The sequence below is a fragment of the Pristis pectinata genome, chromosome 9, assembly GCF_009764475.1.
Source record: "Pristis pectinata isolate sPriPec2 chromosome 9, sPriPec2.1.pri, whole genome shotgun sequence".
In the NCBI taxonomy this organism is placed as follows: domain Eukaryota; kingdom Metazoa; phylum Chordata; class Chondrichthyes; order Rhinopristiformes; family Pristidae; genus Pristis; species Pristis pectinata.
This window is the reverse complement of record NC_067413.1, coordinates 81,064,438-81,077,873: the sequence shown is the minus strand read 5'-3', so window position 1 is coordinate 81,077,873 and position 13,436 is coordinate 81,064,438. Positions and strand designations below refer to the sequence as shown.

Sequence of the window (13,436 nt, the reverse complement as noted above, 5' to 3'; positions counted from 1 at the left end):
TTCTAACTTCTTCAACAACGTCATTACGTCCTTTATCTTCTATTGACGTAAGCACGCCCCACACACACAAACACACACACTCTCTATCTTAAAGGGACTTTCACTGAGTCCGTAACACCTCCCACTTAAAAAAAAATTTTTCCCAAGAAAAATTTAACCGCGCATACAGTTAGTATTGCCAGATCTAGAGCCAGTGTAGGTCAGCCAGCTTACAAGATGCTGGGTGGATGGCATTTGTGTGAATTCGGATATGGTTACAGAGCTTCATGTGAAATGTGGGAGGATAGTTAAGAGAGCATTGGAATAGTCAAGTAAATTGGTTTATTATTGTCACAGGTGCCGAGGTACAATGAACAACTTTGTTTTGCATGCCATCCATACAGTTCATTGAGGTAGTACAAGTGGAAAAAAATAACAGAATCCAAAATAAAGTATTGCAGTTGCATAGAAAGTGTAATGCAGGCAGACAATAAGGTGCAAGGCTATAACGAGGTAGATTGTGATATCAAGAGCCCATCTTTTGTACTAGGGGACTACTCAATAGTTTTATAATAGTAGGATAGAAGCCGTTCTTGAGCCTGATAGTACGTGCTTTCAGGCTTTTGTATCTTCTGCCTGATGGAGGGGGGGAGAAGAGAGAATGTCCAGGGTGGGTGGGGTCTTTGATTATGTTGGCTGCTTTACTGAGGCAGCAAGAAGTGTAGACAGAGTCCATGGAAGGGAGGCTGGTTTCCGTGATATGTTGAGCTGTGTCCACAACTCTCTGGAGTTTCTTTGGATCTTGGGCAGAGCGGTTGCCATACCAAGCCGTGATGCATCCAGATAGGATGCTTTCTATGGTGCATCGATTAAAGTTGGTGAGGATCAAAGGGGACATGCCAAATTTCTTTAGCCTCCTGAGGAAGTAGAGGCGCTGGTGAGTTTTCTTGGTCTTGGCATCTACATGGTTGGACTAGGACAGGCTATTGGTGATGTTTGCTCCAAGGAACTTGAAGCTCTCAACCCCAGCGCCATTGAGGTAAACAGGAGCATGTGCACCGCCCCACTTCCTGAAGTCAATGATCAGCTCTTTTGTTTTGCTGACATTGAGGGAAAGCTTGTTGTCATGACATCTTGTCACTAGGCTCGCTATCTCCTTCCTGTACCCCGACTCATCATAATTTGAGATTCGGCCTGCTGCAGTGGTGTCATCTGCAGACTTGTAGATGGGTTAGAACAGAATCTGGCCACGCAGTCGTGAGTGTATTGGGAGTAAAGTAGGGGGCTGAGGACGCAGCCTTGTGGGGCACCAGTAGTTGAGGTTAATTGTGGTGGAGGTATTGCTGCCTATCCTTGACTTGCAGTCTGTTGGTTAGGAAGTCAAGGATCTAGTTGCAAAGGGAGGTATTGAGTCCCAGGTCTAAGAGTTTGGAGATGAGTTTGCTTGGAATTATAGTATTAAAGGCAGAGCTGTAGTCAATAAACAGTAGTCTAAAGTAGGTGTCTTTACTGTGCGCCTGCTCCAGAGGTGAGTGTAGGGCTAGGGAGATGGCATCCAACAAGGACCTGTTTTGGCGGTCGGTGAATTTCAGTGGGTCGATGTTGTCTGGGAGGCTGGACTTAATGTGTGCTGGGTAGCTAGAGTTGATGTGTCTCGAGTTTTTAAAGATATACTGGACAATAGTATAGTAGCTGTCAAAAAGAACAATTCAAAGCAATGTTCTAGATGTCTTTGTGGTCTGACAGAAAATAGAACCTATATTGGGGGAACTATTGGGCTGAAATATCAAGGTTAGGATTTGGCAAAGAGGTTAAGTAGATTCTTTTAATAAATCCTTGCATACTTTGGAAAAATTTGTATTGGCATGTAACTTTAGAAAGCAAGTATTCATCAGTAAAGTGTGTGCTTTGAAGAAACTGAATATCTGTACTTAACCATGCCAGAAGAGAGAACATGTCAAAGAAGGGAGTAAGGCTCTGGTTAATAGGCTGGGTTTGCTGGAATGGGCCCACTACGTACTACTGCTGCTTATCATCCCAGTTTTTTCACACTTAACCTAGGCTGGATGCAGAGCGCCTGTCTTGCACACAGTAGCTGCCTGTGGAGCTCGCAGCTACTGCATCATTGTCACCTTTTGAAGGACAATCTCCATAGCAGCCACAGTACAGCAGCATACAAGTCTATTGTGAAGGTGAAGGGAAAACAGATGGGATTGGTTGAAGGTTAGGCTCCCGTGTGCAGTTGGACACCCCTTACGCAATGATCTGGGCCAGTGGCCCCCAAGCCACGGTGAGTTATGAGATTATTCAGGGACTAGTGGTCATAGCATTTTGTACAGAGGTGCACAATGGATACATGCTGTGAACTTTGTCTGTGATGCTATGGACACGTGGAGTACAGAAAAATGAGTCTGGCAGAGGCTATGGGCAAAACGTCATTGTCCCCTTTAATTGGCATTTTTTTGCTGATTGCTGTATGGTTTGCTCCTTGTTTTACTCTGAATGGAAAACTCAGGTTGTAGGTCACACCTATGGCCAATTTATGTTGGTAAATGCAGACACAGCAGTTGCACATTGGATAACATCTCCAACTACGCAACTTACTCTGGGCAAACATCAGCCATGCATTGTGGAATCAGGCCCAGAAGTGTTTATGCTAATTTCCAAAAGGTCATCGATTGACCAAAAAATGATTGCTGGCATGATTTTTACAGAATAATGACTTTTACACAAATCATGCATTAAAAAAACACTCAGTTTCTTGGCAATACTTTATTAATGTACTTCAATTACTTAACATTTTAACTTGGATAGATTATGCAGTAAATGTAACTTGGATTTTTGGCATGTACTTTAAGAGAAAGCTTGGAGATTTATGAAGACCATAAATGCCTCGTGGAATCGCTCACCATTGGGACTTCTTTGGGGGTATTTTCTGGATCCTTCGCAGTTAACACTTCATAAATGACTTGATAATGTATCTCAGATTTACTCATGTAATCTTCTTGGCCTAATGTCAAAAACTTGAGGTCATTGGAAGTTAAATAAGTTAGGACTCAACACTAACCTGACAGAGAATGGCTGTAACTTTTAGTGCAGGGGTTAAAATTTGTGTGGTACATATTCTGCTATCAGACCATGATATTTCAGTTCAATGCCATGTTTGAAAGGAGAAACATGAAACAGGAATTAAGGTTCTAGATTTAGTTAAGGTGAGGCAGATCTGCTAATGGGGGGTGAGAGCTGTTTTCAGAAAAAAATAATTTGTGTTACCGAATCAGCTTTCACTCCGAAGAGCTGGTGAGTATGGGCCAATGCAAACCTAAAAGAGGAAAAAAAGCATATAAAAATGCAAAAACTAGCGCAGATGCTGGTAACTAAAAGAAAGACAAAACTTTACATGACGCAAACTGCAAAGGGAAATAGAGAAACTTGCAGTTGATATCAAACTCAATGCTTACAATTACATCAGGAGAAAGAACGTGGTTAGAGTTACCTAGGTAGACTGAAAACTAGAAATGGATAATATAGTAAATGAAAATAGAGAAGTAGCAGACAATAATTCTTTTGCATCAGTATTTCTAATAGAGAAAGAGGATGCATGCAGGACATCCCAAGTCCTGAGTATGGAAGCATCGAGTATGGAATGAGCACTTGCAAAAATTAGCCTAAGTAGAAAAACAGTATTGAAGAACATAGTCAAGAGTAACAGATTCCCAGACCAGATGGTTTCCATTCCAGGGTTTTAAACAAAAGAACAGTTAAAAGTGAGAACATGTTGAAAGTGCCCCTATTTCAGGAACTATTCCATTACTTTGGGAAGCTATGGATTTTGTGTTCCTCCTTAAGAAAGGAGAGAGGGGAAAACCTGGGAATGAAGACCAGTCAGCCCAACGTGTCAGAAATTGCCTGTTTATACGTGAGCATAGAACGGCTGAGCATAATTTTTCAGCTATAAATCCTAGGTCTAACTGGACAACATCATGGCTTGCAACTCCAAACATATTTGAAGTGACTAAAGTAGGATACAAGGTGTCAAAGATATGCTGCTGCAATGGGAAGTTCCGGTTAGATCACAGCAATTTTAGGGGCCACATCTTAGGAAAGATGTGTTGGCCTAGGAAGAAATGCACTATAGATTCACCAATGTACACATGCAATTATACTCCAGAGACTTAAAATTGGGGATATCACTTCGTAACTATATCTAGGCCTCATCCAAATTTGGAATCCATGGCCTGAAAAAGTAAGTGGGGCAAAAACACCTCCTCTATTGCTAATGCAACATCATAATGGAGCTGTATTTCAGACATAGAGTTAAATGCACAGCTGTTACAATTTGGTATTTGCCATAGTATGCTGATCCAACCAGTTCTTCCTCAAATTCATTCTAATGCTTTGATTTAATAAATCCTAAAATAGTTTAATTTTATGCAATTTATTTAGAGCTTAGACCAAAGCTATAAGTACAATAAATAAACTGCTCTAATTTGGTTGACCAATTTGCAATTTATGTGAAGGATTGGGTTATCAGTGTATAATTCTGATGAATATTGTTGCATGTTCTTTATTGGCAGATTGAAGAGAATAATGTCTGAAGATTGTCAATCGTACTGCGACCGAAATGCCCTAGGGGTGTTTTTGGAGTAAAGCCAAGGTATGTTAAAGTGTGACAGTTTAATCCTAACTAGTTCATAAAGACTGTTGTATGATAGAGGTAAAGGTATTACATTAATTATAGAACTTTTCAGATCCTTGGAGCAACCCAAAGTGGACAGTCTTTGATGTATTTTAATATGGGCAAATATATGGCAGAATTTCAGATAGGAAGGTTGAGTGATGTGGATGTACTTTAGAGTTATGAAATAAATGTTGACTTCGATCCTGCTCTTCAAAGAATGCAGTGGAATGTTTTATATCCACCTGAGAGAGCAAACAGGGATTTGGTTTAACACTCCATTTTAAAAATGGCATCTATATTTGTGGAGCAATTCCTTGGTGCTGCACTGAATAGAAGTTCTTTTGTATGTGAGCAAATCTGATACAAATTTTGATCAAATTTCTATTTGATAGCTTTTTAAAACTTACTGCATTTGGTCATTTTTGTTTAAGCTTGCTCTCTGAAACTGGTTGCTGCATAGTTTTTCAATCTTAAGATTATAAGTTAGCTATTTTCACTAAAGGGAATATTTTTCAGCATTTGGAAAAGAAACCATTGGAATTTTCAGTTGCTCAGCTGTTATTGATTGCTAAAGGATCAGTCTGATTAGATGCTCTAAAGGATTTGTGTGGCTATCTTTCCAGCTACTGTATTGGAAAGATGACAGAGGGGATAAGCTGCTACTTGACTTCCTCAGTATGTGGTTTGGTTTACTTTATTTAGGCAGTGGCTGCTTGTATGAAATACTCATAACAATGGAGCTTAATTTTTCCATTACCTCAGTGTTTCAAATGACAGTGATGAAGTTAATTTCTTTTTTTCAAACTAAAATCACGATTTTTAAATTCTGATCAGGATAAGTCTGAATGAACATTCTTGGTAAAGTCCGACCTTGAGCATGTACTTTTATGCAGTCATCATTTTCTTCAGCACAAGCCAATCCATGTGACTTGAATTCCTAGGTGAAGAGTCTTCATTACAAAGCTTAAAACCCTTTATGAATTGATCACCATAATTACCAGCCTAAATCATTACATTGAGTGTGCACTCTGGTAACTTTACTATGAATTGTGATATATTATGATAATTATGATAAAAAAATATTATAAAAATTTGACTTGTTGGATATTCTTTCTTGACACCATCCATAAACAGCTGCACTCAGTGGATGAGTTTTATTCATTCTTGGCTGAGCGATTACTTCACCTGGGGCAAAGTGGAGCTGGCAAGGACAGCAATCCCATGCTGCAAAGTGTGCTCCTTTTGGCTTGTATTAAGTTTTTTTTAAAAGCAGTTGTGGAGAGATCCAGGTGGTTTTACCATCTGGGCTAAAATGAGACCAGATGGAGAAGTGAAAGAAAGGGAATAAAAATCTAAGTAAGATTAGAAAAGCAGAAATTAATTAACTTAAAGACATTTTAAAATACATATGCAAGAGATAGGATGGTGCTTTTGTGTGTGTGCACACACTGCTAATGCTGGTAGACATACAAATAGTGGTAGAAGGAAAGCCATTAGATCCAATTTCAAGATTTTGTTTTTTTTTTCCTGTACTAGGAAATTATCAGCTCTAAAGTGCAAAAGGACTTGCACCTGTTAATGAAACTTTTTTTGGTTTAGTGACTGTCAGAAAATGATTGATTAATTGGTACATTTTCAGCTTTTATCTGTTTGGTTTCTTGAAGCTGCAAGTTTTAAGATTGTGGAAGTTAAAATGTTACACAGTCCATTGAAACTGTTGTGTGTGTGTGTGTGTGTGTGTGTGTGTGTGTGTGTTTTAATAGTGCAATAGCTGAAAATGATCAAATTATAATACCTTTCCATTTTCAAGGTGTGCACTGTAGTATTGAGAGATACCTTATCATGTCCTGACAAAGGGTCTCGACTCGAAACATCGACTGTTTATTTCCTTCCATAGATGCTGCCTGACCTGCTGAATTCCTCCTGCACTTTGTGTGTGTTGCTCCAGATTCCAGCATTTGCAGAATCTCTTGTATCTCCATTTTATGCATTGAGTTTGTCTTTGATACCAAACAATGTAATAAGAATATGGTAATGCTGTGTAGAAGAGGTACTTCTTAAATTTAAAAGGCAAGAGCATTTTGATTATTGGTTCTGATATATAGTGTGGTACTGAACCATTTTTCCCAACCAAAATCTCCAGTAAAGCAGCAAATCTGTGTGGAAAATATCCCAGTGGTTGGCATCACATCTAATATACATGAAAATTGCAAGATTTGTTGAAAATAGATTTATTGAAATTCTGCAGTGTGGTTCTCAATGATGTACTTTTCAGCAACAGGACAGGAGTGTGGATAATTGCTGATGTTTGTACAATGTATACCTCCATCCACAATCTCTCCAATAATACAATGCCCATGGCAGCCTTTCAGAGGAGTTGAAGAACATTGAGTGCAATAACAACAGACAGTGTTTATTCCACAAGTGTTGCACCACATGAGCACTATACCCTAGCCATCTAAAATTTAGAAATGCTCATCCTTGACTTGCTGATCTTTATTGGGCTCCTGTTAACTAATCCTTTGTCATCTACATCCTAGCAATACGTTTAACTGAATCTTAATTTGGCCAATGATCCATTCTGAGCCTAAAAACCTATCTATATCGGTTTTGAACGTACTTTTTGATTGATTAACCGTACCCTTTCTGGAGAAATAACTCCTTTTCTCAGATCTCAATTACTGAACCCTCATCCTGAGCTTCTTCAAGCAAGGGAAACAATCACTCATATCTTCCTGTTCAGACCTCCAAGAATCTTTGTTTCAGGGAGACTAGCATTCATTTTTCTGATCCCTAACGTCATTCTACTTGACTTTTCCTGCAGGACAGACCTCTTGTATCAGGGAATCAATCTAATGAACGTTCATCACACTTAATCTCCTTTGTTCTTAGGTGAAAGGACTGTGCAGAGTTCTTCAAATATAGCCTCACCATAGACCTGTATAAATGCAGAAAGAGATCTTTTGTATGGCAATAAGAGCTAACATGTCATTTGCCTTCCTAATTGTTTGCTATATCTGCATGTCTGCTTTCTTTGATCTGCTTATAAGGAAACATCAAATCTTTCTGAATAGCTGAAGATCTTGCTGATTCCTCAACTACTTTCTCTTAAATATGCTTTTCCAATCTTCTCCTAAAGTGGATAATTAAACGTAACAATTCATTTGCTCAATCACTTAACTCATCCATATCCCTTTGCAGCTAATTTGTGTTCTCCTCACAGTTTACTTTCCCACCTAACTGCTTATCGTTAGCCAACATGGATATATTACGCCATGTCTCATTGCTCAAGCCTGTGATATAAATTGCAAATAGTTGAGGCCTAAGCACTGTTCCCTTCCCTCCATTAGTTGGAACCTGCCAGCCTGAATACAGGCCACTAATTCCTAATTTATATTTTCTGATCAATAACTAATCCTCAATCCATTCTAATATATCGTCCCCAAACCATTTGATCCTAATGTTGCACACCAACCTCCTGAGAGGCATTAAAAAAAAGTACAAACATATTTAAATAGTTAAAATAATTATAAATAATTATAATAATTATAAATAATTAAATAATTGTTTAGGCATTTTTATTTTACAAAAATCACATGTTTATGAAGAAAACCATAAAATGCTAATAACATAATTAACAACCAGCAAATAAAGTAAAATAATTCAAACCCTTCCCTGCACTTGCATTTGTCCTTGTATTTGACAACCCCATTCAAATGACTGGAGTTGCTATCTGTGTGCCAGCCAGTCCCAGGGTAATGCTGAGGGGTCAGATGCAAAGCGCATCCAACTCATCTCCAGCACCAGCGAGGCCAATGGCGAAGAGGGAGATCAAAATTGCTGGCATCTGACTCAAGTTGTTTCGAATCCCACATTAGGCAGAGCATGCATGGAGGTCCTAAATAAACTAAACCACGAGCACTTGGAACTGCTGGTTGTTAAACAACTAGATTTGAACCTATAAAATTGAAATGCATTAAACCCTTGGTTATTTGTGAGGAACGGGGCATGGACTTCCTGTGCATAACAAAAAAATGCAGATACCACTAAGGCTGGTGGCAGTGACTACTAAGTTGTTATATCCACTGAACCTTTGTGGTCAATGCTGCATGAGTATAACAACTTCTCTGTAAATTTCAGTTTGTATGTTTCACTCTGGACTCTGACTTCTGCTGTAAATCTCTCAATTTTCCTGATCCCTGATGTTCCTGATCCTGCCTCTGGTCATACCTCCAGCCCACAATCCAAACACTATTTCTGGCTGCACACCTGCTATTGATATTTCATTACTTGCCAGCATAAGACATCAAAGTGTAATCCATCTCATTGCAAACAGGATTCACTTGGACACCACATGAGGCAGCTCTGTAGGAACACAATATACTTATCAACTCTCCCATTGAAACACAGTCGATTTAATGTGTATGCACATCTACGAATAGTAAGTCAATGGATAACAAGGATTTGATGAACTGAGTCTGATGAATAATTGTAACCATTGTGTTAGGCACCTTGCCTCACTGAAGTAGTGTTGGTGTAAGCAGGTTACTGTGCAAGTTTGTAAACAACAGATATTTAAGTGGGAACCATTCACTAGATGTGACTCTGAATGAAGATGCTCATAAATTATTCTAATTGTGAAACTGCACTTTGAAGTTGGATATATTAGCAGTCCACATGCATGTTCCACATCTTGAATGCTTTTGGATGAGATTTAGTGGTAAAATTTGGTTTCATCTGTAGTTTCTGTTCATTTTTTTTTATTAAGTTTGACAGACTATTGGTAGCAGAACTAGTCCAGTGATTGTTTCCTTAGCGAATTGCCTGAGTTACAGTAGATGCAAACCACACAGAGAAACAATTAAGATTCAGAATCCATCCACGAAATATTGGGACACCAATGCATGTGCTATCACTTGTACTGCGGCTTAGGATGCTATATTAATGGATACAACCACTGCCATGTAAGTGGCAGATATGTGTGAATGTGTTGCACACATTCAACTCTTGTTTCAGCTTCCTGAAGCATCCACGTGTCTCAGTTGGACATAGAAATGTCCCAATCAAAATGGTCAATGAATTACCAAAGCAATAAATTAAGAATGGACTACCAGTAACTGGTGTTGATTAAAAGTGGAGTGTGTAAAGAAAAAAGGCAAGTTAATTAATAATGACATTCAATGGCATTACCATCATCAACATCCTGCGAAATCACTTCATGTGGCTACAAGAGTAGGTCAGGAACTGTGTATCCTCCAGCTAGTGATTTGCCTTGTAGAAAAGCCAGGTGATGAGTGCAGTTCCAACAAGCCTCCAAGCTCACCACCATCCAGGACATAAGCAACTGCTTTCATTAGCATTCCTTGTACCATTCCGCTGCCCAGCACAGTGTGGCTACAGTGCATGCAATCCATAAAATGCTCTGTGGCTAGTTGCTCAGATTACTCGGAGACTAATCTGACAGATAAAATGGATGAGAGCTTCAGGTGCCTGGGAACATTAGCAATTTCAGGTTCCCCTCAAAGTTGTGCACCATCCTGACTTGGAAATATGACACCCTTGCTTCATTGCAGGGTCTAAATTGTGGAACTCCGTCCGCAACAGCCTTGTGGAAGGACATTCACCTGATGGACTGCAGAGGTTCAAAAGGCCGGCTCATGCTACCCTCCACAAGGGCAATTAGGGATGGGCAATAAATGTCTACTCAAAAAAAAGTTGTCCTTTCAGCTGCTATCACAACTTCAAAATTATGCCATAAAAACCTTACATTTACTCTGAGACTTGCTTTCAACAGCCTTTTTTCCGTTGGAGTTCGGATTCTGATTAGAATCTTTCACCTTGTAGTTATGTAGCTTCCCAGACACTGCTCAGTCTATACTGGGAGGTGCCACATCTGTTCACAATTTACATTGTCTTTGCACCCAAGTCATTAATGTATCTAAATTTGCTCATGACTCAGAGGTGTGGAGGACTCAGATGTTAAGCAAGAGGGCAAAATGGTAGTAAATGGTGTACAATGTGGGAAAATGTAAGTTTATGTACTTTGATAAAAAGTTTATAGAAGCAGAATTTTTTTAAAATGAGAAAATCATTGTGTACGGAGGGATGTGTGCATGCTGGTTAAGGAGAAGCAGAAAGTAAATTTACATGTATAATAAGTAATTATGAAGGCATATTTTATATTTGCATTTATGGCAAAGGGATTGGAGTTCAGAAGTAGGGTTGTCTTACTAAGGATGTACGTGGTTTTGGTCAAGGAGCTGAGTACGTAGTTTTGGACTGACTGGGGAAATTTATATTGCTCTTGGAAGCATTGCAGTGTAGATTTTCTGGGATTTGGGGGTTGTCCTGTGATGAGCAATTAACTGAGATTGATCTCTACTCCCTGGAGCTAGTAAGAATGAAAGGTAATCTCATTGAGTCATCCAAGGTTCTGCAAGGGAGTGACACGATAAATGTGGAAAGTTCAGAATTAGTGGATATAGTCTCGGGATAAGAGGTCGGCCAAGTGGGACTGTAATAATAATTTATTTATGCAGAGGATTGTAATTTGGAATTCTTAATCTTTAAATAACCATGAGTGATCAGTCACTGAGGATTTTCAAGGCTGATAGATTTTTTGAATACTGTGATTCAGAGGATGTGGTGGGAAAGTGGACTTTAGGATCAGCCATGATCAGATTGAATGGCTGAGTAGGCTTGAAGGGCTTGTAGGAAACCAATCCTAGTTTCATTTATTTGTTCTGTCACCCGAAGAGCAAGAGCAGAGACTGTTCTCAGATCTATGGTTGTGATCACTAGAAAAGGACAACTGACCATTTGCAAAACAGAGTGCTTGCTCGTTCTAAATCTTGCCTCCTCCTATTTTCTGTCATGAAATATTTGTGGCAAATAATTCCTCATCCCCAGGGTTAGAAACACTTTCAAAACATGAACTGCAGCTGTTTCTGAGGAAACTTGGAAATCAAACTATGATATATTCAAGCCCATTCTTACCGGAAACAGATGGAAGGTATAATAAGGGAGACCAACATGAATAAAACTGAGGTAGATGCCAACAAGACTGAGAATTCTGTTATAATATGTAATGTACTCTGTGGTTATGGTTAAGAGATAAATTTAGCTATATTTACATCAAAAATTTAATAACATTATTTGCATTCCCATGAGCTAGTTGCAGAATTATTAGATTTAGAGGAATGTACTGAAGGATCACATATGCCTCGAAGGTTCTATAAACATTAAGGGCAGTTGCACACTGATTTGGTAAAGTGCTCAGTACTTAATCTTATTTTTGGTGATTGCTGCAGCAACTATATCCTAGTAGGCACTGAAGGCCTGGTGTGTTGCATGCAAGGAAGCTTACCTATGATGGAATTTTTAAAAAGCTATTTGTTTGCGCTAGAGGAATCATTCAAAAATTCATCATTTCTGAGGAGCTCACTAGAATTTTAGAGGGAAGATGTATCCCTCCCATCTCACCATTTTATCCCCATATCTCTGAATTACTTTAGTGGCCAAAATTCTAACAATTTGTGTTGAAAATGCTCATGGACAGAGGACCTATAGGTCTTTCATATAGAGAATGCCAAAGATTAATAGATCTCTGCAGAAATGCTCTCCATCTCAGAACTAAATGATCAGTCCCTATCCTGAGACCAAGTCGTCTCTCTGCATCTGTGCTGCCAAGTCCTGTTTTCATAAATCTGCTGCATTATTCACCAGGGATACATAGGTACAGACACTGAAACACACGAGAAGTTCAACAGCATTCAGGTCAAAGGAGACCCCCCCCCATCAGGGGAGCAGGGTTGCCCACTTACACTGATGGGTATTTTAATCATCTCCTAACATCTACCATATGGACTGCAGCGTTTCAAGAAGACAGGTCACGTCCACCATCTTGAGACAATTAGAGAAGGCTAATTAGTGGGTAAACCAAATGTCTTCAGTTTGCAATGTCTTGGTTTAATGTCTTTCTAAAAAAAAGTACACTCAGCAATGAGGGACCCCTTTACCACTTCATTGAAGTTCCAGCCCATGGAGACAATTGAAGGAGAAGGAATCCTTATGGATAGAAAGCAACTGTGCTCTTATTAATGCTACCAATATCCTGAGGTCAAAGATTTGAAATGTATCACAGCAAGGATGCAGGGTTTGATTTCTGACATGCTACATTAATTGTTTTTAGTTTGGGTGCCGGTTGAAAAGCTAATTTGGCCATAGGACCTAATGGATGGGGGAAGGGGTGCAATGAATAGTGTCTAGTCTTAAATGTTTTTGGGGGAGCAATGGCACTCAATGGCAATGATTGCTGTTGCTATCATGTGTTCAATGGCACTCATGAACCACTAGTGGTTTTGAGGAACTCTGTAGTGGTTCATGTGTGCTATTGTATCTAGGCAGAACTCCTTATGTGATAACGTCAGTGGGAAGAAAGCTGCTGCTCTAATTATTTAAGCTTATGGATGGAAAATAGCCATCTGAATGAGAGAGAGTTGGTGGAACTGTGCTCTTGCAAACAGTTGCTTCCTTCTGGAAAGGAACAGAAGAGTGGATGAGGAAAATATTTTCAGTTAGCTTTTTCACTTTGGGGAATGGCCTTGCCTTCTGCAGAGTATGCTTGACCAGGTGCATGTGGACAAGTCTAACAAGTTGTCCCAAACTGATTGTCTATTATGGATTATGTATGCAAGTGCGTCAGAAAATATTTTTAGGTCAGGAACAACACCCAAGTATCTTATCCACTTAACTGGGGCTGATTGCTTAAACTCAG

At 39.3% G+C, this 13,436-nt stretch overlaps 1 protein-coding gene across 13 annotated transcripts in view; it reads left to right on the top strand.

Moving 5' to 3' along the window:
* ncoa2 (nuclear receptor coactivator 2) overlaps nucleotides 1-13,436 on the top strand; it is a 234,854-nt gene that overhangs the window by 86,043 nt on the left and 135,375 nt on the right. For 12 of the 13 annotated variants that reach the window (XM_052022839.1, XM_052022845.1, XM_052022847.1 and 9 more), the window contains exon 2: nucleotides 4,557-4,636. The exons of the other annotated variant lie outside the window; for it this stretch is intronic. The gene's annotated coding sequence lies outside the window, so the exon portion shown is untranslated. The remainder of the gene's footprint in view (nucleotides 1-4,556; nucleotides 4,637-13,436) is intronic. 13 annotated transcript variants of the gene reach the window in all.